The sequence below is a fragment of the Bos grunniens genome, chromosome 4 (genome assembly GCF_055505025.1).
Source record: "Bos grunniens cultivar Pamir isolate PY7600 chromosome 4, Bosgru_T2T1.0, whole genome shotgun sequence".
NCBI lineage: Eukaryota > Metazoa > Chordata > Mammalia > Artiodactyla > Bovidae > Bos > Bos grunniens.
In genome coordinates, this window is record NC_141168.1 from 46322238 (window position 1) to 46347589 (window position 25352).

The window sequence follows — 25352 nt, forward strand, 5'->3', positions numbered from 1 at the left end:
GTCATAAAGTAGTCTGCCTAATAATAGATCTCTGATTGTGACAAGTCACATTTGTTCTCATTCTGGGACCAGATGAAAATTTATACTCTTATCTAGTTGTCACTGTACTTTTAGGTTACAAGGTCCTGTACTATATATGATGTCTCTTACATCTTTCACACAACAGCCCCAGGGGACAGACAAGGCAGGTATTAACTTCACTTTACAGAATATGAAATGAGGTCTACGGGAAGCTAAGTGACTTAACTGAGGATCTGTAGAAGTTGGAAAAGGGCATGAAGACCCAGGTTTTTAGACCTCAACCAGTGTTCTTTCCTGTCCCACACCACACATCACCTCACTGTGGCCTTGATGTGATTTTGTAGAGAAACAGATAACTTCCTTGTTTACCTGATCAATAATGAGCTGTGTCTTCAGTTGCATACATCAAAAAAAAAAAAAAAAACTCACAAAAACAAAACAAAATTTCACACTATTTAATCAATAAATATTGAGCCCTCTTCTACTTGTAACACATTACACACAGAAGGCATTATGCTAGAACCCTGAGCAATACAGTGATACATAAGATAGATAATGTTGCCCTCAGTTAGCTCCCAGTCATTAGAAGATGAGAACTTAAACCAAAACAACATAACTGAGGTTGAGAATATTTATTTCAGTTATTTTCTGATCACTCTTCAGGTTCTTTGAGTTTGGAGGAATTTCTGGTAGCTCAAAGATTGAGCTTTAATTTATTATACAATGTATGTTAGGGCTTAAAAAAAGTAGATGGTCAAAACATTGTTCTAGGAAAGCATTTTATTTCTATTATAGAAGCATTTACTGTAATGATATTTAATACAGTGTGATAAAATAATTCTCAACTATTGATAATATGCCATTTATTTTTATCTATGTTTTCCTTTATAAAACTATTAAACATATAGCTCTAAATTATTCATTTTATTACTTCAAAAGAAGAATAAAAGGCACTTAAAAAGTGATAATACCCCAATCCAAATAAAAATGAAATATACAGAAAACAGCAAATATACACACACATTCAAAATTTAATCTAGTATATTCTCACCTATTCCCAAAGATGATTATCAGTGATGATATGGGAGACCTTGATGAGTGGATTTCCTGAGAGACAACAGACCATGGCTTGTGGAGTGGGATACATAAAACCTAACAGCTTTGGGACTGTCCTCCTCTAGTGACGGCTTCTTCTCTCTTCCATCTGCATAATAAAAGAAACAGTCACTACTGTTTATATCTATGAACAAGGTAATGTGTCAGTGCCTCACACATATAAATTACATAGTGTTCTAAGTATTTTCATATATAAACTTTCTCAACTTGATTTCCTCAGCAACTTTGTGTGTTTGTCTGGATTAAACATTATTGTCTCATTTTACAGTAAAGCAATTATAGGCTCTGAGACTTTTAAATTCTCTAAAGTCAAAAAACTTGTAAGTAGAGAAAACATAACTTTTAACCAAGTGATTAATTCCCAGGTTAGTTTTTTCATATTACCACTTGCTTGTTTTTGAAAAATGAAACATTAGACAATCTCAGTAAGAAAAGGTCTGCTTAACCATAATCATGATCATACTGTAAAATAAGGCATATTGCCCATGGAAACTAATGTCCTGAAACACCCAAATCCTCGGATGTTGATGATTCTGTTAACAATTACTGCATATGTCTCTTGATTTGAGTTGTAACTCTGGTTTAACGGTAGAGTATGCTATGGACTGCACAGAGTATCAACTGCCAGACTAAGAAGCACTGACAATAGCCTGACTGATTACATCTGTCATGATCTTAGAGGAGATGTGGATTATGAGAATATATGTCAGTTGTCATAAGACTGTAGACAACTGAGTTGAATTTGTAATAATCTAAAATAATCCTTGGGAGCTTTTTTTAAAATAAAGGATGACAGAATATTCTCTAATTTACACATATATATGAGGCAGAGTTAATGGTGCAGATGAAGTCTGAAATATTAATTTGTACAGTTTAGATTCATGGTAATTTAATATACATATATGCATTAAATTAATGCATCATACATATACATAATGTATATGTATCAAATGAATATCTTTTAAAAACATAGTTGTGTAATAGAGAAATCTGTATTGCATTTAATAAAAGGATATAGATTCTTTTCTAGCATTTAGCGACCTTGATGTTATTATTTTATAAGGTCTAGGCCAATTATTGTGATGACTTTATCACATATTTTCCTTTCTCTGAATTTGGTAAAAATATATACAGTGCTTTACTTTCTGCATAGGTAATCTCTGAATTTCAGGTGGTAGGACGAGATTTCAGTGTATATTTTGCCATAAGACTCCCAGTATACTTCAGAGATCTATTTTCTGTCTCTGGGTATAGTTTCTTTAGCATCAATGCAACATAAAATCAGTGCATCACAGTATAATGTGTATTAAATGGATTGTTTATTCATCAAAACTCTGCACATGGGAATTGCTATTAAAAATCCACACTAGTGCTTTGGATTGAATATTGCATTAATAGTTTTAAAGCTGCAGTTTGAATGGAGAAAATGTTACTAAAATTTGTTGCCATTCCTCCTTCATAGACTTTTAAAAAAATATCACATATTATCAGTTAAGTTTTTCAAGTTTTTTCTGCAGAGATCACTCTCTTAGGTCAAGGTGTGACTGATTCTTATCATATGAACACCACTTACATGTATCAGTGCTGCCATCACCTCCTACTCAGCATGTCCAAAATTGAGTCCATCATCTTCTTCACTAAATTGCTTTTCCTTCTTTTGGTGATCAGACTCTTCTGTATTTTTTGGACATTACATCAGTTTCTAGGGCTAAAAATCTTGAAGCTATTTTTGACATCTTTTCCTCCTTCATTGTGTCTATTTGATCAATAGTCAAGACCTACCATTTGAAGAAAATATTTTGAAATGTCTCCTGGATTCTCCTTTTCCTTTCTGCAGTCACAGCTGTCACTCAAATTCAGATCTTTGCCTGCTTCATGTGTGTACTACTACAGGACTGTACATCTCTATCTCAAGCCCACGCCCACTAAACATACACACTCCAGCCCCATTATGCATCTTACTCCTAGACCTGACTTAAAACACCAGATTTGTAATAGCACTCTTCTGCTATTACTATTGCCAGCTACATATTAATTTTAAGATCCTCATATTATTCATCACCATTTTAAGCTATTTCTTAACATACGTTTATATTTCCAGACGAGACTACCTTTCCATTAAGTTTCTGATAACTTTCTCATAAGCAGCTAATACTTGAGCCACATACATCTGTGTTCCTGCCATTTTCTGAATGGTCCGTGTAGTCTTAGCTTTTCACTTATTTGTATATGCTACTACCTAGAGAGCTCTTCCCTACCTCCAGTTGTTAAGTTTATAGCCATTAAGAAGCCTTCCATTATCTATTCACTCTCCAAAATCTGATTTTCATTTTTCTATGCTCTTCTATATGTAGTGAGGGCATTTGTATAAAGATTGTATCTCTCAGTTTTGGGACCCCCACCCCTCCGCCAACAGGGCCTACATTCAGAAACCTTGGGATCATGCATGATTCCCAAGTCCTGGCTTCATGCATTAGTGGGACATGACTCCGCTCACCAGTGGGCAGACACCAACCCCAGGACCACCATAGTGCCACAGACTGCTTTGACAGGACCCAGAAAATACTCCAGACAGGTATTACCAGCCCCAACTCTGCCCACCATCAGGCAAGCACCAGCTGTGCAACACTTTGGGTGCCTCAGTTAAGCAGCTGCAGGATCCAGCCCCACCAACTAGTGGGCCAACACCAGCTTCAAGAGACCTAGAACCCAGCAGCCAGAGACCTTGAGACCTGGCTCCACCTACCAGTAAGTAAGCACAAGCCCCCCTGGACTCACTGATCCCTGGCTCTATCTACCAGCAAGCTAATACCAACTCTGAGAGAGCATGGACTCCTCAGGCAGCCACCCCAGGATCTAGCCCCACTCACCAGTGGGTTGAAACTAGCTTTGAAACACCATGCAACTGGCAACCAAATGTGTCAGGAATTTGTTCTATCTGCCAGCAAGCCAATACTAGATTGGGGAACTCCAGCCCCACAGCTAATAATCCTAGAATCAGGCTCTGCCCATTGGTGAGTCAGCATGAGTTCTGGGACCCCCAAGCATTCAGCAGCCAGATGATTTGCAGCCTGACCCTGCCAGTCAGCAGCTGGTAGCCATATCTTTGTGGGCTATGTATACCCAGAGCCCGGTCCCCATCCAGGGGAGGAGTTTACTGTGCATGAGCCTTATTCTGGGCATAGAAGAAATAGCTACAATGATGTGGCAGGGTTCCAGTTCTCAGTGGGGCTGTGAGCAGTTAAGGTCTGTCATTACGGTGATGTGGGAGCATATAAGAAGCAGGGAAAGATGAAGGTGCAATCTTCCGAGGATCTTTATCACTTGCTACATTTTTGAGCCCCTTTATGGATCACAACCTTGTTGTGGCAGAGGAGCTTGCATAATTTAGTGAAGCTATGAGCCATGCCATACAGGGCCACCCAAGATAGATGGGTCATAGTGGAGAGTTTTGACAAAACAAGGTCTGCTGGGGGAGGGAATGGCAAACCACTACAGTATTCTTGCCGTAAGAACCCCATGAATGATAAGAAAAGGCAAAAAGATATGACACTGGAAGGTGAGCCCCCCAGGTCGGAAGGGGTCCAATATGTTACTGGGGAAGAGCAGAGGGCAATTACTAACAGCTCCAGAAAGAATGAAGTGGCTGGGCCAAACTGGAAATGTTACTCTGTTATGGATGTGTCTGGTGGTAAAAGTAAAATCCAATGCTATAAGAAAAATATTGCATAGAAACCTTGGATGTTAGGTCCATGAATCAAGATAAATTGGATGTGATCAAGCCTACAGTTAGAACATAGGTAGGTAAGTAGGGGATGGTTGAGGAAATTCCTTGATAGCTCTGGCTGCTGCTGCTGCTGCTAAGTCGCTTCAGTCGTGTCCGACTCTGTGTGACCCCATAGACGGAAGCCCACCAGGCTCCCCTGTCCCTGGGATTCTCCAGGCAAGAACACTGGAGTGGGTTGCCATTTCCTTCTCCAATGCATGAAAGTGAAAAGTGAAAGGGAAGTCGCTCAGTTGTGTCTGACTCTTAGCGACCCCATGGACTACAGCCTACCAGGCTCCTCCATCCATGGGATTTTCCAGGCAAAAGTACTGGAGTGGGATGCCATTGCCTTCTTTGGATAGCTCTGGCTGCAACGTCCCAAAGAGAGCCCTGTTTAAAAAGTGTTGTATCAAATACCCAATTTTGGATTTATTTCTTTAGTCAGTATTGGATCACATGCTCACCCCAAAGAAGACATTTTACTTGAACTACAGCTTATGTCTAATAGAACAAGGAATATGTGATTTGTGAACATATCATGTAGGTTAAATCAAAGTGATACTCCAATAATCACATTCTATACTTATGACACTAATTCCTTAGTAGAGTGAGTTGATTCTGCAGTAGCTTTGTGAAATACATTGAAATTTCCTTTGCTTGCTTTTTAAAATTGGATATTTGATCTCTAAAGGATGGTTTAAATGTAAATTACGTAAGATTTAGACTGATGAGTTCTCTGAAAATACACAGGGTAAACTTCTACCTTTTGTGATATCAGTCCCTATAGCCGCTTTCTTTATATTGAGTGACACCAAGTGTTCACCCTATAAGGTGGAGTCTTAGATCAGGGACAAGGGGTAGAAGTGTCCATGTAGATCTTGAAGCTAGTGAGTATGGATGTTTAATCAAGTAATAATGTATATAGAATACTTAAAATGTGCCATGCTCTATTCTAAGTGCTTCAGTTCAGTCACTCAGTTGTGTCCAACTGTTTGCGACCCCATGGACTGCAGCACACCAGGTCTCTCTGTCCATCACCAACTCCCGGAGTCTACTCAAATACATGTCCATTGAGTCAGTGATGCCATCCAACCCTCTCATCCTCTGTCATCCCCTTCTCCTCCTGCCTTCAATCTTTCCCAGCATCAGGATCTTTTCAAATAAGTCAGTTCTTCAAATCAGGTGGCTAAAGTATTGGAGTTTCAGCTTCAGCATCAGTCCTTCCAATAAATGTTAGGACTGATTTACTTTAGGTTGGACTGGTTGGATCTCCTTGCAGTCCAAGGGACTCTCAAGAGTCTTCTCCAATACCACAGTTCAAAAGCATCAATTCTTCAGTACTCAGCTTTCTTTATAATCCAACTCTCACATCCATACATGACTACTGGAAAAACCATAACTTTGACTAGATGGACCTTTGTTGGCAAAGTAATGTCTGCTTTTTAATATGCTGTCTACGTTGGTCATAACTTTTCTTCCAAAGGAGCAAGTGTCTTAATTTCATGGCTGCAGTCTCCATCTGCAGTGATTTTGGAGCCCAAGAAAATAAAGTCTGTCACTGTTTCCATTGTTTCCCATCTATTTGCCCTGAAGTGATGGGACCAGATGCCATGATCTTAATTTTCTGAATGTTGAGCTTTAAGCCAACTTTTTCACTCTCCTCTTTCACTTTCATCTAAGTACTTGATGTGTGTTAATTCACTGAAGCCTTACAACACCCCTGTAAGTACCGTTTCCCCCGCCCCCATTTTATAGATGGGGAAACTAAAGCACTGAGAAGTTGAGACAGCTGCCAAAGATCATATTTATTAAAAGACAAAAGTGAGACTTACACCAAAGGATTTATCTTCAGAAACCATGCTTTTAACCACTAGAGTCTTTGATTTCTGCAGATCAAAGAGAAAGGGAGGCAGTATACCCCCTACTATTTCACACTGTCCCTATCACCTAGAAAAGTTTTTTTCAAATTCTGGAAGTCTGGGAAACTCTGTGGAGTTTCATTTTCAAATGCAATTCATTTGTCTCAAAAATTGGTTTAAAAATAGGAAGACTTAAAATTGATAAATCAAATGTTAAGTATATAGCCAGTTCTGGTGGATTATCTTGACATTGCCCAGACATTGAAATGAATTTTCTGCCATTTCTGTGCATATAATTGAGCTTCTTACAAACGTGATATGAATTATTAAAACTTGTCACATTGCTTTAGTCTTTTAAAAACATTTGGTCTGTGTACATTTGAATACCTTAGTAAATGTCCATAATACTCAATTAAATGCAAGGCAATCCTCAGACATATTTGCATCTGTTTTATATTCATTGGTCATTTATAACCATTTTATTTTAATAAAAATCAAGATTTCCCTTTGCACATAAAACCTGAACATCAGTGACTACCACATCCCACTCTGTGATACCACAAGAGAAGCCAATATGATATTGAGTAAGCCATGTGGAATTTCCTGATGAAGATTTGGTAAAGGATAGGACTTATCCCACATACCACACAGGAAATGGCTTGGAATTCCTCTTCAACAGCTTGCTTTTCAAAATCTCTTTTTGCAGCATCCCATTATATATAAGGTCTGGAGGAAGGAAGAGGAGATGAGGTGGCCTACATGCATGCGATGGGGGTGTCCCAGGACCGTGGGCTTCAGTATCTTTGCCTCTTGGATTTTCCTTGTGCTTTACTAAGGCCTACTCCAGTACTATTGCCTGGAAAATCCCATGGACAGAGGAGCCTGGTAGGCTACAGTCCATGGGGTCGCAGAGAGTCAGACACGACTGAGCAGCTTCACTTTCACTTCACTTTCACTCTCCCTAGAAAGTTACATGTGTTGATAAAACAAAATCAAGACTTTCTCACCTGAATATTTTTCTCTTGTGTCCAGTGTTCTTTTCACACTAGAAAATAGTTTGGTCATGATTGCACCTTAAACTTTTAGTTCTGATTCTCTTTCCAAAAATATTATACTTCATAGCAGAACTTAAGAAAAGTGTAAAAAATGAAAAACAATCCTTTAAAAATAAGCATTACATTAATTTCATTAATCCTGAAAATACGTTATAACTATATCAAAAAGCATGCAAAGGAACACACGTTACTTAAATTTTCTTTTGGATAAGGAAGGAAGCCCAGGCCCTTTTTGTTTCAACTGTAGAAGATGGACACACTTATTGGATAGCACTTGCCTGCATGCCAGAATACCAATTTGTTACTGAGCAAACATACACCAAACCACCAAAAAAGAGACTGAATATTTAAGCTAGGTAACAATCAAAATATCCAGTCCGGGTACAATGGGTGAGGTGTGGGGTCAGTTGCATGGTGATGGATAGCTTCTGGACTTGTGTGATGATCACTTTGTAGTGTATCTGGATGTTGAATTATAATGCTGTAGACCCTAAACTAATATAATTTTTAAAAGCCTTTAAGTATCCTAAAAAAGAATATCAGGTCCTTAGTTAATACCAATTACATTTCTTTATGCCAACTAATATTCTAATATTTCATTAATATTTTACTATATTTGCTAGAGAATAAGATATGAAAAAAAGCAGGAGATGTGAGATGCGGGTTCAGTCTCTGTGTCAGAAAGATCCCCTGGAGTAGAAAATAGCAACTCACTCCAGTATTATTCCATGGAAAATTCCAGGGACGGAGGAGACTGGCCAACTACAGTCCATGGGGCCACAGAATTGGACACCACTGAGCGACTGAGTATATGCATACAAAGATACAAAACAAATCTAGACTGCTAATCTCTATAAATATTTGGAGCTATTTTATTCAAATATTCATAGCAGTAAGTAGCTGAATAAATAAATAGTTCTTAGATATACCAATTGAGAAAATTAGTTGGGGCCAACCCAACAGAATACTACTTACTGTTTTTGCTACTTCTTCATAGTCATAAAAACATAAGTCTAGAATTGTTTTTAATAACAAGCTACAGTGAACACTGATAATGCTTTTTATTATAGGTAATTCAACTATTTAGGCCTGTTTTGGTTTTGAATTATTCTATAAACCCTATAGCTAAAATACCTTTTAGTTATTATCATTATTATAATAAAACTTATAGTAATGGTAACTTTCCTTCTGATAAGCCATAATTTTTTTTTTTTTTTTTTTGGCTTTCAATCCCAATTTTTGGTTTCTCTCTATTCATTTACCCTATGATGTTCATCTTTTTCCCTCAAATGTGTGTGTGGTGTGGTGTGTGTGCGCGCACACATAGACATCTGATTTTTAAAGGGAAGTGAATTTGGCAAACCCAACCTGGATACTTAAAAGGTATTTTTGGGTTAAAGATACTGGGGTAAAAAATTCATTTTAAGACAATTCCACAGAAATGTCTGGTATTGGAGAATACTTCGAAGGAATTCAAACAAAAATTCTTGTTACCTTACAATTACAAATAAATTCTTACTTACCTTTTTCTTCTCTCTGGTATATGATGACAGTTAATGGGGTCTCAGATTGATTGTTGAAAGAGTAAAAATCAGAAACTAGAGAATTTATCCTATCTCCCAGTATTCTAGAACTTATATTTTAAACCATTCTATTTCTAGAATTTGTCCATTTTATTTTATATACACAGGTTACTTTTCTTATTCCAGTTTATTCAGTATTTTATGTGTCTATTCCATCATGTTTTTTTTTTTCTAATTTTATTTTATTTTTAAACTTTACATAATTGTATTAGTTTTGCCAAATATCAAAATGAATCCGCCACAGGTATACATGTGTTCCCCATCCTGAACCCTCCTCCCTCCTCCCTCCCCATACCATCCCTCTGGGTCGTCCCAGTGCACTAGCCCCAAGCATCCAGTATCGTGCATCGAACCTGGACTGGCAACTCGTTTCTTACATGATATTTTATATGTTTCAATGCCATTCTCCCAAATCTTCCCACCCTCTCCCTCTCCCACAGAGTCCATAAGACTGTTCTATACATCAGTGTCTCTTTTGCTGTCTTGTACACCGGGTTATTGTTACCATCTTTCTAAATTCCATATATATGCATTAGTATACTGTATTTATGTTTTTCCTTCTGGCTTACTTCACTCTGTATAATAGGCTCCAGTTTCATCCACCTCATTAGAACTGATTCAAATGTATTCTTTTTAATGGCTGAGTAATACTCCATTGTGTATATGTACCACAGCTTTCTTATCCATTCATCTGCTGATGGACATCTAGGTTGCTTCCATGTCCTGGCTATTATAAACAGTGCTGCAATGAACATTGGGGTACACGTGTCTCTTTCCCTTCTGGTTTCCTCAGTGTGTATGCCCAGCAGTGGGATTGCTGGATCATAAGGCAGTTCTATTTCCAGTTTTTTAAGGAATCTCCACAGTGTTCTCCATAGTGTTCTCCATAGTGGCTGTACTAGTTTGCATTCCCACCAACAGTGTAAGAGGGTTCCCTTTTCTCCACATCCTCTCCAGCATTTATTATTTGTAGACTTTTGGATCGCAGCCATTCTGACTGGTGTGAAATGGTACCTCATAGTGGTTTTGATTTGCATTTCTCTGATAATGAGTGATGTTGAGCATCTTTTCATGTGTTTGTTAGCCATCTGTATGTCTTCTTTGGAGAAATGTCTATTTAGTTCTTTGGCCCGTTTTTTGATTGGGTCATTTATTTTTCTGGTGTTGAGCTGTAGGAGTTGTTTGTATATTTTTGAGATTAGTTGTTTGTCGGTTGCTTCATTTGCTATTATTTTCTCCCGTTCTGAAGGCTGTCTTTTCACCTTGCTAATAGTTTCCTTTGATGTGCAGAAGCTTTTAAGGTTAATTATGTCCCATTTGTTTATTTTTGCTTTTATTTCCAATATTCTGGGAGGTGGGTCATAGAGGATCTTGCTGTGATGTATGTCGGAGAGTGTTTTGCCTATGTTCTCCTCTAGGAGTTTTATAGTTTCTGGTCTTACGTTTAGATCTTTAATCCATTTTGAGTTTATTTTTGTGTATGGTGTTAGAAAGTGGTCTAGTTTCATTCTTTTACAAGTGGTTGACCAGATTTCCCAGCACCACTTGTTAAAGAGATTGTCTTTAATCCATTGTATATTCTTGCCTCCTTTGTCAAACATAAGGTGTCCATATGTGCGTGGATTTATCTCTGGGCTTTCTATTTTATTCCATTGATCAATATTTCTGTCTTTGTGCCAGTACCATACTGTCTTGATAACTGTGGCTTTGTAGTAGAGCCTGAAGTCAGGTAGGTTGATTCCTCCAGTTCCATTCTTCTTTCTCAAGATCACTTTGGCTATTCAAAGTTTTTTGTATTTCCATACAAATGGTGAAATTATTTGTTCTAGCTCTGTGAAGAATACTGTTGGTAGCTTGATAGGGATTGCGTTGAATCTATAAATTGCTTTGGGTAGTATACTCATTTTCACTATATTGATTCTTCCAATCCATGAACATGGTATATTTCTCCATCTATTAGTGTCCTCTTTGATTTCTTTCACCAGTGTTTTATAGTTTTCTATATATAGGTCTTTAGTTTCTTTAGGTAGATATATTCCTAAGTATTTTATTCTTACCGTTGCAATGGTGAATGGAATTGTTTCCTTAATTTCTCTTTCAGTTTTCTCATTATTAGTGTATAGGAATGCAAGGGATTTCTGTGTGTTGATTTTATATCCTGCAACTTTACTATAATCATTGATTAGTTCTAGTAATTTTCTGGTGGAGTCTTTAGGGTTTTCTATGTAAAGGATCATGTCATCTGCAAATTCTTAGAAAAGTACAACTTTCCAAAACTGGACCAGGAAGAAATAGAAAATCTTAACAGACCCATCACAAGCACAGAAATTGAAACTGTAATCAAAAATCTTCCAGCAAACAAAAGCCCAGGTCCAGACGGCTTCACAGCTGAATTCTACCAAAAATTTAGAGAAGAGCTAACACCTATCCTGCTCAAACTCTTCCAGAAAACTGCAGAGGAAGGTAAACTTCCAAACTCATTCTATGAGGCCACCATCACCCTAATACCAAAACCTGACAAAGATCCCACAAAAAAAGAAAACTACAGGCCAATATCACTGATGAACATAGATGCAAAAATCCTTAACAAAATTCTAGCAATCAGAATCCAACAATACATTAAAAAGATCATACACCATGACCAAGTGGGCTTTATCCCAGGGATGCAAGTATTCTTCAATATCCGCAAATCAATCAATGTTATACACCACATTAACAAATTGAAAAACAAAAACCATATGATTATCTCAATAGATGCAGAGAAAGCCTTTGACAAAATTCAACATCCATTTATGATAAGAACTCTCCAGAAAGCAGGAATAGAAGGAACATACCTCAACATAATAAAAGCTATATATGACAAACCCACAGCAAACATTATCCTCAATGGTGAAAAATTGAAAGCATTTCCTCTAAAGTCAGGAACAAGACAAGGGTGCCCACTTTCACCATTACTATTCAACATAGTTTTGGAAGTTTTGGCCACAGCAATCAGAGCAGAAAAAGAAATAAAAGGAATCCAAATTGGAAAAGAAGAAGTAAAACTCTCACTATTTGCAGATGACATGATCCTCTACATAGAAAACCCTAAAGACTCCACCAGAAAATTACTAGAAATAATCAATGACTATAGTAAAGTTGCAGGATATAAAATCAACACACAGAAATCCCTTGCATTCCTATACACTAATAATGAGAAAACAGAAAGAGAAATTAAGGAAACAATTTCATCATGTTTTAAATAGCTACTAATGACCATTTCTGCGCCAGGTAGTTCTTGGTCCTTTAGATAGATGAATAAAATACAGTCCCAACCTCCAAGACTACGTGAGTCTGGTGGGGAAGCTCAGAGTTTCTTGTGTTTACAGGGTCAGTTTAATTGCTAGTTTGAAAGGACTTTGTAAACCATGTAATCTTAGCAGGCAGTGTTGAAAATGACCACTGAGGTGTACTAGTTTAGTTCTCAAGAGAGAATTTTGTAGGTAAAACGAACAACCTCCCTCTAAGCCTGATTTATCTCTGATATGAGTTAAAACCTGAGACATCTGTGTAGATCAAACTAGTTGAATAATCACTAATTCCTGCTCTGTTGCCTTTTTGCTCTATATTATAGCCAAAGACAGTTTGTAGGCTGATCAGAGACTTTTGTTAAAGGCTTGTGCTAAGATAGTTGTGCTGCACTGCATTTCAAAGTTGGGTCAGAGTATTCAATAAATTGATTTTTCTGTCCCTTCTATTTCTCATTCTAGAACTCTGCCATAACCAGTTACACGCGGTTTCCATTCTATAGTGGGGAAAGCCTGTACCTTGAGTGACAGAGGCAGGCTTTTGAAGTTTTCATGAAATGGTGTGTTGACTTCCTCTTTGTTCATTGGAGAGGGTAGGATGTGTCTGGCTCATCTAATTTAGACACGTGAAAGTCAGATCCCAGTTCTACTTTTGAAAACCATCTGGGCTGCTTTTTATTCTCCAAACCCAGGAGCCCTCAGTGAAATCAATGGGCTTGGCAGGCTGTGTCTGTGAAGAGATGAGGTTACCTTGTTGTGTGCAAGACATTTTTTCTGAGGCCTGGACACAAGAAAAACAACTTCCTCGGGTGATAATTTTTTACAGGAAAAGAGACATTTTGAGGGCTTCTGTGGAGTGGTTGGGATTTATTAGAAGATAGGACATGTTAAATATGCTTTTAAAAATGATGTAAAAGCAAGTATGTGTTCAAGTATTTTTTAGTTTTAACTGACCTCTAGAATGAAAAGCTTAGTGACTTAAGACACCATTTCTTTTCTTTTTTTTTTTTTTGCTTCTTATGTAAGAAAGATGGTTTGGGGGCAACATGTTATAAACTTTTATTCATCTCTCAATTTCAGAAAATGGAGAAATGTTAGAGACTCATACTCTTAAATTGCAAGTTCAAAAGCTCTGTGATTAATGCTGTTATTCTAAAATAGGATTTGAGCCTAGTTATATTGAAAAGAAATACAGTTTCATACAGGGTCATTATATTGGGCAAGGTGATACTATGAATAAAGTTCAAGTGCCCTCAATTGAGCCACTAGCTGTTACTTCTTCTGTGGCCGTGTAACAATTTTCCAGTCAATAGTGTATAAATATTTTTAGACACTGCAGAGTCAGGTAAATTCCATTGACCAAAGGTAAAGAGCTATCTGTCATTAGTTCACTAAAGAGCAAGGTGATTTTCATTAATCATTTTTTTTAATTCTCTAACTTGGTAAGTGGTTATTTTATCCATGTTATTATTTAATACTTATGATGCCAAACTGAACCTCAGGTATAACTATACAACTGATGTGAAGTACAGAACTATCAATTCTCTATCAGAGTGGGCACCATCATAAGATGTAGTGTGAAGTTATGATGCAAAGAGTCGGACATGACTGTGCACATGTACACGATGACATCCAGACCCATTCCAGTCCCTACATCAATCATTCATTTATAGAAACTAGGGATGGGGGAGCCTGGTGGGCTGCCGTCTATGGGGTCACACAGAGTCGGACACAACTGAAGCGATTTAGCAGCAGCAGCAGCAGGGCTCTTAAGGTTTTTTTTTTTAACCTTCAGTTGCTATAAAATCTGAAATCACTTCTCTGGTCATTGTAGCATAGTGGTTTTCAAAGTGTGGCCCTTGACCAGCAGTATCTGCATGAGCTAGAAACTTACTGGAAAATGCAGATTCCAGGTTAAACCTTTGAATAACTGAATCAGAAACTTTAAGGGGGAAACTAGTAATCTGAGTGTTAGCAACACTGCGGGTTGAATTCTAATACCCACTAGGAGTAGAAAATGATGGGGAAATGAACCCTGCCTGGATTTCTCAGCACTGCTGAAAAACATCCTTCTTAGACATGGAAATTTATGTTATGTAACGGTAGGGAGTATTTGTTTTCACTTTCCCTAGAAATATTTCACTCTTCACCTACCATGAGAATTCGATCTGTAGCCATTTGTTAAAACGCTCTGATCTAAAAGGAAATAAAACTTCTCATATCCTCCCCAAGGCTACAATGGTGACAGCCTAAACCAGATCCCTACGGTAAACCCTAGGGTGCTGAGGAGATGGGAAGGCTCTTTTCCTAGATATTTACAATTCAGAAGGAATGTAGCCCTGGACCTTGGAGACATCTGGAGGTCACAAAAGCTGAGAAACATGAGAATGTCTGACTCTTGGAGATATTTTCTTTGCATTATTTATTTGCATGAAATTGAGACACAAGTAAGTTAAGTAACTTTCCAAAGATCCCATGAGTAGTGACTACACAGTTAGGTCTATTCCTTAGGCAGATTTTGTTTGCAAGAGGGTCCATGTTGGAGTGGAAGGGCAACAAACCTCTTTTGCCTTTGTATGCAGAGAAAAGTCACTTTTTCCTCATCCTTCACCTAAGGAGTGTCTGCCTATCCATGTAGGAAAATTAATCTGGTTCTCATGTTGCCCTGGGAGTGAGGACTAGGTGAGAATGGGGAAGGTATACTTATTATTTACTGAGAAGTATTTAGGAAAAAAAAATCTGTGTAATCAGGAATACTTTGTGGTATATTCATGATAAAATTAATAAAGAGGAATAATAATACATGATTCACTTAAGAATTTTTCTAGATTTCTTAGGCCCCATTCCATATAAATGCTTACTCATCAAAAGCAGGATATCTGCATGTACACAGCTTGCATTACTAGACAGCACAGATCTAAAATCTCACTCTGAAGCATCTTCAATTGGTTACTTCAAGGGTTTAAATTTCCTTTAAAAATTGGGTAAGGACTTCTTTACATATGCATGACCAGAAATGTCCAAATGATCAGTCCTTCTCAAGGCCAGTTTCCAAACGTGATTTAATTTTACCTTTAGAATGTGGGGATTGTTTAGGAATATTTTTCTACATCCCACAGCAGTTTGCCTACTAGTAAATTTTAAGATCAAGTCTTTATCTCTTGCATGAAGAAAACATTGCCACCTGCAACTCTTAACATAATGGTAGGTTTATTACAAGTACGATTAATGTTTTCTGAGATATATTGCATTTATGTAGACATTCCCTCCAGGATTACATAGTCACATAGAGACCTCTAGAGATGCAGGGACTTCATCAGATGTGTAATTCAATTCCATCATTTTTACAGATGAAGAAAATTGAGACACATGGAAATTAAGTAATTTTCCAAAGACCTTGTGGGTAGTAACTACAGACTTAGTTTTAGTCATAGTTGACTCTTTCTCATCTGTTTTTCAGTATAATATTCTACCTATGTGAATGGAAAACCTCCTGTGAATTCTGTATATTCAGAGGTCCTTCTGCCTATTTGATTTTCTCTGGACTGGGGATGTTAAGCAAAGGATCTTCCTTAGAGGTGACTTGGACTAACAGTGACAGAATCTGGAAGGCCTAGCAGTAGTGGAAAAGCTCTCTGCTTATTTATATCTCAGATACCTCTACTCACATCTCCTTTTGGAGGCTTATCCTAGAATTTCTCATTTCAGGTGCCAATGTTGCTTAAGCTTTCTATTTCTCAAAATACAGGGATACAATTTTTTTAGGGTTTGGTAAATATTTACAAGGGAATGCATGTCAAGACAAAAAGGAGTTTAACAAATTGGAATTCTCCAAGCCTTCTAAGAAGAGATTGTAGAGCTCTGAACACAGGAGCAGATAAACATAATTTTATGATTGTCTTAAATGGCATACTGTTGATACGCAAAGTACATAGAGGCAAAAAGAGAAAAGATTGAATAACAGACACAATTAAATGACTGAATAAGAATAACAGATGTGTGAATGAAAATAAGACCATTTAGCACTTTTTTTTTTCTATCCTTTCACGGGCTGTCAGCCTTTTAGATAGTTTTCCATGTTTTAAAATAACTTTAGTTCCCAGTGTATTAGTAATTCAAACTAGCAGGGAAAATAGCAAGGCTTCAAGATCCCCAAAATAGTCCAAACATAAAAATAAGATATAAAAATGAGAAGGTTGCATGCAGTTGAAATCTCATGCTATAGCACACCTAGGAAATAGTGTTCCTTTTACTTGAGTTTCGAAAGTAAACAATGACAGGCTTTTAAACCAAGTGGTATAAATTTAATATGACTCAAGAACTCTACTGTACATGAAATCAGAGATAAAGGCAGCAGAAGAAGGAGCCACTCATTTTTCTCTATTCTAATTATCTTCGTTTCAGTGGATTAGAAAATGGTAAATGTAGAAGTCAAGTTGGAGATGGTCCTGAGCTCAATCGCCTGCCAAGTTAAGTCTGATAAATGGCAAGTGTGTATAATTAATACTGTCATTTTTCCCTAGACCAAAGGGCGACTGCAGTAACTATAGATTGTAATTGTCATCGTTGTCACATAAAATGTGCTATTATTAAGTTCAGGCTGAATTTTATTGCTGGGAATGCTCATAAATTGAGCGGTCAGTCATTTAAATTACCAAGTAGAGAGCTTTGTGGCTTGCTCTAAAACTACTTTCTAAGACAATGTATTTGACTTTGGACCTCTAGAAACTAATTGCATTTTTTGAACAGACGGTAGACAGGCTGTAACCTATAAATGAGAATATTCTGACACATATGCCATGTATACTTACGCATGTTCCTAGGAATCTTACATTTTTATTTCCAAAATTTTTGGTTGTAGGGGCAGGAGAGGAATGAGGAGTCAATGTGAAATGACATATGAGTGGGAGAGATCATTTTGAAAGCACACTTATTGCTCTCTTGCAAGATGCCTACTTTCCAGAAGATGATGTTGATAAAAAATTAAAGCATGCAGCATGAATATTATTATGGATTTGTTAGTGTCTCAGAGAAGGATTGTGGGACAGAAAATTGATTGGAGTAGCAAGGGATGAGGAACCAGCTAGCAATATGCTGAAAAGATTAATAGTGACTAATAGGATATTTGGTGATTCCATTTAGTATTCTATTTCTTTGTATATTTAAAATGAATGTAATTAAAACATGTATTAAACATATATTTGCCTAAAATACTATGCTAGGTATTTTGATATGAAAATTACTGATGAGATACATGACCTTACTTTGGAATGTTTAATTCTATTTACATTTTTCCATTTTAAGTCTAAAAATAGAATTGTGTAACTATATAAAATATAAACATATCATTCTAAAAATATAATTTAAAGACATACAATTAGAGGAAAAAACACCCATACCTCCTTTTACTGGAAGCAGAATAGTTGCTATATTATTGCATTTCATATATATATGAATTTTTATAGTTGTAGTTAGTATATGCAACTTTTAGTTCTGTGTTTTATATTTTGTGTATCTTTTCTCTGATTTTCTAGATATTCACATAGCTGTTGATTTCACTCTTATCATTCAAGTCTCAAACTGAATATCATTTCCCTAGGTCATTCCTACCATAATAGCCTACTTTCTGCCCATCTTTCTGTCATACCACCCTTCAGAGAATTATTATATTCATAGTAGTTCTGTAGTAAATAATTTTGTTTAATCGTTTGTTCATTTACCTTTTGTCTCTGCTCTCTTAAAACATAAGTTCTGTGCAGCAGGAACTTGTCTGTCTTAAACAAGGCCTGATATCTATAAATAAATATGTTAATAATGAAAAATTTACTGCACCATTCTTCTGTTGTTGGATATAATTTATTTCAAATTCTGCATCATTACTATTTATACATTTAGGGATATCTTCCATGAATGTAGTGATTTTCAAATTTTATAAATAAAATGTTAGAAAAAGCATAGAAAATAATTCCAAGTGTTAGATAATAGGTCTAGGAGTCTGAAGTTGTTTATATTGTGATGTGTGTATTATATATAATATAGGACATATATAATATAATAAAATGTAATATATACATATATTCAACTTATTTTTTAGAAAGCATGACCAAGTGACAAAAATCTTATGTTTGTGTTTACTTTTGGTCAGTTTTATGTCTTCTGTATATTATAATTTTAGAAAATTTGCTATTAGAGATTAATGGTCAAAAACAATATGCCCAAAGTTGCTTATTTTCTTTTCTTGATTTTTAGCAAGTTTGTACCTTTATTTTTAATACTTTTAGTATTATTGGTAAGTAGGATTTTCTCTTTTGTAAATTTCATTGTAGTCATTTTTCTTTTATCATTTCTCTCAGTCAGTGTGAGCTCTTTTGTACTTTAACCCTTTGAGCTGACAAGCTTAGTTGTAGTCAATTAGACTATTATTTAGAGAGGTCACATACTATGAGTTTAACTGGTACAATAAGGAATGAGGAAGCTTCTGTTAATATCCCTCCCACGGGGAGGTGAAGAAGATAATAGGTGCTCAGTAGTGGGGGCTATAATTGTTACTTAGATTACATCAGACTCTGTGGTCAGTGCTTTTATATCAATTAATTCTCACAAATCTTGTTAGCTTTAATCCTGTTATTTTATCCCTATATAAAGATGTGAAATTAAGTCTCAGTTGATGGGAGTACAGGACTCAGTACATGACTGAACTGAGATTAAAATACTCCACATTGAGTGCTGGAGCCATGATTTAAACTCTAATCTTTTTTTTTTTTTTCTGCAAAATCTGCACACTTTCTGCTATTCCAGAAAATTACCTTTGAGGTAGACTCGTAGGTATCTGACTAGCAAGGCAGAGTAACACAAAGGTTCCAGAAAAACATACCAGAAATGAGACAACCTGGGAACACTGACTGTTGACATTAAAATGTGCATTAAAAAGAAAAAAATTTGAAGTAAGTCACGTGTTCTATAAATGAACAAATACATTAACCTCTTCATTTGTTTAATATGTGTTAAATTAGTAGTAATGTCTTACTAAAATAATTTAGTCTTGCTTATTATCTAAAATATTGAATGGTTTAAAGATCTTAGAATGTATTTTCTGGTTTGATTGTATAGTATTTATTTTCACCAAAGGTTACATAGAATTTTAAAAGATGATGTGAAAACTGTTGTTTCTAGGACATATTAACAGTTAAGGTCTCACCTTCAGAACTCCCAGTGGGCTTTATTTCCTCATGTTCTGTTCCTGGATGAATCCATTTAGAGAATATATGGTTTCCTATGCTTACATTGGCAGCATGGGGTTGTTTGAACTTTGCTGGCTTGGGTATTATTATGACAAACATACTAATCAAAGACTCATATGACATAATCCCTACTTTTAAGATATAAAATCATATACTTGCACAGAAGTTCTGATGTAGAGAACAGAGAAAGTTGGGAGGGGGGGCAACCTTTTAAAAAAATTATTGATCTCATACTGTGAAAGAAAATATGTTTCCAATAAGACACTCTTTCTGTAAGTTGCTCTGAGTATCTTTCTGTTGCTAAAGAGAAAGAGAAGCATTTTGTGTATTATTTACTGTGGGTGAGAGAGGAGAATCTCTCAGAAGAGCTGACCTGGGAATCTCTCACTATGTTCTTTGCTCCTCCCTTTGTATGTGTGGAGGGTTGTGAGTATCTGGACAGAGACTTACAGAATTAAGATGATGGCCTTCCTCACATCCTTTAGGTGTGTCTATTTTTTTAATAAACTTGCATTGATACATTTTTATCATGACCAGAAAAGGTATGAAGAAAGGAAGGCTGGCAAACCATCTGTTTGCCATAACTTAGAAGCCTTTCTTTGAACTGAACCTTTTATTTTTTTGACTCTGTTTCTGAAAAACAATGCAATATGGACTGTATTTTGACGAACTTCTACACTGCCCTTTTCACTTCTTTTTATTTGTGCCTAAACTCTATAGTTTCTTTTAATTTGCCTATGTAGTTGACTTTACCCCTGTCAAACATTATGTGTTGAAGTGGAAAAAGTCATTTATTTTTATATAAAAAAAAAGTGTTAGTATTCTGTAAAGAAACAAAATGTGCAGGAATGAGAGGCTAAGATGAGTCATCTTAACCAAGTATTGAGCTGGATATCAGATGATGTGACTTTTAATACCAATTACACCATTGAATCTTGGATAAAGGATTTAATCTTTGAGTCTGTGTCTTTATCTATGAAAGAAGTATGTTAAACTAAGTGATATTAAAGTTATCACAGTTATGACATCATCACTTCCTTTGGAGAGGTATATGTGGAAACTAGACCATTGTATTCTGTAAAGAACAATTGTCTCACATAGTATAACCTAACACCTCTGACCCTTCCCAATAGTTTTACCTGCATTAACTCACTGCATCAATATCACTGTGCTATAGTAAGATAGGGGGGTATTATTATCCATAGAAAAATATGCAGAATCTGAGATTCAGATCCGTAATAACCAATCCAGGTCCACACAGTGAATTCCAACCAGAGCTGTATGCCCTGGGTTTACTAAGGTTTGATAAGTAATAATATATTGCTGTATTAGAATACTTACTGGCTTCCCACTGAACTTGCTTCTACTTGAGGCAAAAAAAAAAAAAGAAAAAAAAAGTTCTCAATCTGGTTTGCATCCAGAATTCACTAATTAGCACTTACTAACTCCATATAGTTTGTGGGTTGCCCATCTGGCAGGTATGAAGGCAAAAAGATATGACACTGAAAGTTGAGGCCCTCCAGATCAGTAGGTGTCCAATATGCTACTGGGGAAGAGTGGAGAAATAGCTCGAGAAAGAATGTAGAGGCTGGGCCAAAGCAGTAACAACATCCTGTTGTGGATGTGCCTAGTGGTGAAAGTGAAGTCTGATGCTGTAAAGAACAATATTGCATAGGAACCTGGGATGTTAGGTCTATGAATCAAGGTAAATCCAATGTGGTCAAGCAGGATATGGCAATTATAGGAATCAGTGAAATAAAATGGATAGGAATGGGTATATTTAATTCAGATGACCATTATATCTACTACTGGGGCTGAAGATGGAGACATTCTATACAGTGAGCAAAAAAAAAAAAAAAGAAAAAAAAAGACCCGAAGCTGACTATGGCTCAAATCATCAGTTTCTTATTGCAAAATTCAGACTTAAATTGAAGAAAGTAAGGAAAATCACTAGGCCATTCAGGATGACTTAAAACAAATCCCGTATGATTATACAGTGGAGGGGGATGAACAGATTGAAAGGATTAGATCTGGTAGACAGTGTGCCTGAAGAACTATGGTTGGAGGTTCACAAGATTGTACAAGAGGTGGTGACCAAAACTATCCCCAAGAAAAAGAAATGCAAAAAGGCAAAATGGTTGTCTGAGGAGGCCTTATAAATAGCTGAGAAAAGAAGAGAAGTGAAAAGCAAGAGAGAAGGGGAAAGATATACCTAACTGAATGCAGAGTTCCAAAGAATAGCAAGGAGAGATAAGAAAGCCTTTCTCAGTGATCAGTGCAAAGACATAGAGGAAAACAATAGAATGGGAAAGACTAGAGATATCTTCAAAAAAAAATTAGAGATACCAAGGGAATATTTCATGCAAAGATGGGCACAATAAAGGACAGAATTGGTAAAAACCTAACAGAAACAGAAGAGATTAAGAAGAGGTAGCAAGAATACACAGAAGAACTGTACAAAAAAGGTTTTAATGACTCAGGTAACCATGATAGTGTGGTCAGTCACCTAGAGTAGACATTCTGGAGTGTGAAGTCAAGTGGAACTTAGGAAACATTACTATGAACAAAGCTAGTGGAGGTGATGGAATTCCAGCAGAGCTATTTGAAATCTTGAGTACTCTTAAAGTGCTGCACTGAACATGCTAACAAATTTGGAAGATTCAGCAGTGGCTGAAAAGGTTAATTTTCATTACAATCCCAAAGAAATGCAATGCCAAAGAATGTTCAAACGAGTGCACAATTGTGCTCATTTCACATGCTAGCAAGATAATTCTCAAAACCCTTAGTTTAGTATTACATGAAATGAGAACTTCCTGAGATAAAAGCTGGCTTTAGAGAAGGCAGATGAACCAGTGATCTAATTACCAGAATTCATTGGATCATAAAAAAAAAAAAAAAAAGGGAAAAAGAATTCCAGAAAACATCTGCCTCATTGACTACACTAAAACCTTTGACTGTGTGGATCACAACAAACTGTGGAAAATTCTTAAGAGGTGGGAATACCAGACCACCTTTTCTGCCTCCTGAGAAATCTGTATGCAGGTCAAAAAGCAACAATTAGAACTGGATTTGGAAGAACATACTAGTTCAAAATTGGGAAAGGAGTGCATCAAGGCTGTACAATGTCACCCTGCTTATTTAACTTATATCCAGAGTACATCACGAGAAATGCTGGGGTGGATAAATGACAAGCTGGATTCAAAATTTCCGGGAGAAATACTGACAACCTCAGACATGCAGATGATACCACTCTAATGGCAGAAAGTAAAGAGGAACTAAAGAGCATGTTGATGAGGGTGAAAAAGGATAATGAAAAGGCTGGCTTAAAACAACATTTAAAAAACCTAAGATCATGGCATCTGGTCCCATCACTTCATGGCAAATATATGGAGAAAAAGTGGAAGCAGTAATAGATTTTATTTTCTTGGGATCCAAAATCACTGTGAACAGTAACTATAGCCAAGAAATTAAAAGATGCTTGCTCCTCAGCATATTAAAAAGCAGGGACATCACTTTGCTGACAAATGTCTGTATAGTGAAAGCTGTGGTTTTTCCAGTATTCATGTAAGGAGGTGAGAACTGGACCACAGATAAGTCTGAGTGCCAAATAATTGATGCTTTTGAATTGCGGGGTGGGAGAAGACTCTTGAGAGTCCCTCAAGAAGGGAGATTGTGCCAGGAGATAAAACCAGTCAATCATAAAGGAAATCAATGCTGTATATTCATTGGAAGGATGTATGTTGAAGCTGAAGCTCTAATACTTTGTCCACCTGATTAGATGAGCCAACTCACTGGAAAAGATCCTGATGCTGGGAAAGATTGAGTGCTGGAGGAGAAGCGGGTGACAGAGAATAAAATTGTTAGATGGCATCACCAAATCAATGGACATGAGTTTGAGCAAACTCTGGGAGATAGTAAAGGACAGGGAAGCCTGGCATGCTGCAGTCCATGGGGTTGGAAAGAGTGGGATATTACTTAGCGACTGAACAATGAGAAGCACAACTAAATATAGAGGGGATAGAAAACAGTTAGTGCCTAGAAAGCAGTAAGAATCAGTGTCTCTGTAAATTGGATCTGCCTATATTCAGGTGATAAAGGACAGAAATGGTATGGACCTAACAGGAGCACAAGATATTAAGAGGTGGCAAGAATACACAGAACTGTACAAAAAAGAGCTTCATGACCCAGATAATCACGATGGTGTGATCACTGACCTAGAGCCAGACATCCTGGAATGTGAAGTCAAGTGGGCATTAGAAAGCATCACTACGAACAAAGCTAGTGGAGGTGATGGAATTCCAGTTGAGCTATTCCAAATCCTGAAAGATGATGCTGTGAAAGTGCTGCACTCTATATGCCAGCAAACTTGGAAAACTCAGCAGTGGCCACAGGACTGGAAAAAGGTCAGGTTTCATTCCAATCCCAAAGAAAGGCAATGCCAAAGAATGCTCAAACTACCACACAATTGCACTCATCTCACATGCTAGTAAAGTAATGCTCAAAATTCTCCAAGCCAGGCTTCAGCAATACGTGAACCGTGAACTTCCTGATGTTCAAGCTGGTTTTAGAAAAGGCAGAGGAACCAGAGATCAAATTGCCAACATCTGTTGGATCATGGAAAAAGCAAGAGAGTTCCAGAAAAACATCTATTTCTGCTTTATTGACTATGCCAAAGCCTTTGACTGTGTGGATCACAATCAACTGTGGAAAATTCTGAAAGAGATGGGAATACCAGACGACCTGACCTGCCTCTTGAGAAACCTATAGGCAGGTCAGGAAGCAACAGTTAGAACTGGACATGGAACAACAGACTGGTTCCAAATAGGAAAAGGAGTACGTCAAGGCTGTATATTGTCACCCTGCTTATTTAACTTATATGCAGAGTACATCATGAGAAATGCTGGGCTGGAAGAAGCACAAGCTGGAATCAAGATTGCTTGGAGAAATATGCAGATGACACCACCCTTATGGTAGAAAGTGAAGAGGAACTCAAAAGCCTCTTGATGAAGGTGAAAGAGGAGAGTGAAAAATTTGGCTCAAAGCTCAACAATTAGAAAACTAAGATCATGGCATCTGGTCCCATCACTTAATGGGAAATAGATGGGGAAACAGTGGAAACTGTGGCTGACTTTAATTTTTTGGGCTCCAAAATCACTGCAGATGGTGATTGCAGCCATGAAATTAAAAGATGCTTGCTCCTTTGAAGGAAAGTTATGACCAACCTAGATAGCATATTCAAAAGCAGAGACATTACTTTGCCAACAAAGGTCCATCTAGTCAAGGCTATGGTTTTTCCAGTGATCATGTTTGGATGTGAGAGTTAGATTGTGAAGAAAGCTGAGTGCTGAAGAATTGATGCTTTTGAACTGTGGTGTTGGAGAAGACTCTTGAGAGTGCCTTGGACTGCAAGGAGATCCAACCAGT

General features: G+C 36.9%; 1 long non-coding RNA gene across 8 annotated transcripts in view; it reads left to right on the plus strand.

Moving 5' to 3' along the window:
• LOC147374048 (uncharacterized) overlaps positions 1–25352 on the plus strand; it is a 364526-nt gene that overhangs the window by 163876 nt on the left and 175298 nt on the right. The window contains exon 3 of one of the 8 annotated variants that reach the window (XR_015162375.1): positions 17549–18472. The exons of 6 other annotated variants lie outside the window; for them this stretch is intronic. This is a non-coding gene — a long non-coding RNA (uncharacterized LOC147374048). Of the gene's footprint in view, positions 1–1084; positions 1105–17548; positions 18473–25352 lie in introns of those variants that run through there. One more of the 8 variants, XR_015162379.1, reaches the window with a different exon arrangement.